General features: G+C 38.8%; 1 protein-coding gene across 1 annotated transcript in view; it reads right to left on the bottom strand.

The window, feature by feature from the left end:
- Positions 1-763: 763 nt before the first annotated feature.
- hmg20a (high mobility group 20A) overlaps positions 764-799 on the bottom strand; it is a gene marked incomplete at its 3' end in the record, with an annotated part of 15,793 nt that continues 15,757 nt past the window's right edge. The window contains exon 9 of the mRNA XM_080545437.1: positions 764-799. This exon is cut by the window's right edge and continues 456 nt beyond it.

Genomic DNA, 799 nt, shown 5'->3' with positions numbered 1-799 from the left:
AGTTGATTGAACAACCATGATGATGTAAGTTTGTCTTAACTGCCCTGTCAACATTTCCCTCCAACGAAAAGGAGCAAGGGAAGGAGAGACCTCACCCAAATGCAAATACAACCAAGCAACAACCAATCTGTTCAAATAAGGGCAGCGTAACATGGGAGTTAATAAGAGTGAGGGAAGCTGGACAACTAGACCAGTGGGTGCAGATCTCGCTAGCTAAGCCACGCCCCAAAATAGAAATTGTCCAATCATATCACAGCAAAAGTCACTACAGGCAGAAAACTCGGACAAACAACTCGCTAATATCTTATGGTGAAAAGCTTCTAGACTAAATATTCGAAATATTCTGTTTTAAAAAAACATGTCTATTACTTGCTGTGGTAAATCAGAAATCAGAAATTTGCCAACTCCCACCATTGTAAGTCATTGAATGTCAGTCAGTCACGGTCGGTCAGTCAGTCACTGTCAGTGAAGCGTTGTTTGTTTGTCTGAGTTTTCAAAGGGGGCGTGGCTTAGCGATAGGTCCATTGGTCAGGGCGTTTTAGCCAGGCAATAACCTAATCCAACTGTTGTTCTGCAAATGAATTTATTTAAGACAACACGTTATGCACTTTTTCCACAACTTTGAAAAAAATAAAAAATGTCAGACTGGCACAAAATGTTTCAACAAAGTTTTATAAAGCCAAGAAACGCAAAACACCTAAGATGTGCTGCTACAAAAACAAATACAATATGTCTTTTCTTTTCAGATCAGCTACACAACAACAAATAAAGAGACTAAAATCATCTTGGCTTTAAAAAA

This window comes from Nansenia antarctica (genome assembly GCF_963989245.1).
Source record: "Nansenia antarctica genome assembly, chromosome: 14".
In the NCBI taxonomy this organism is placed as follows: Eukaryota; Metazoa; Chordata; class Actinopteri; order Argentiniformes; family Microstomatidae; genus Nansenia; species Nansenia antarctica.
This window is presented reverse-complemented; position numbering and strand designations above follow the sequence as displayed.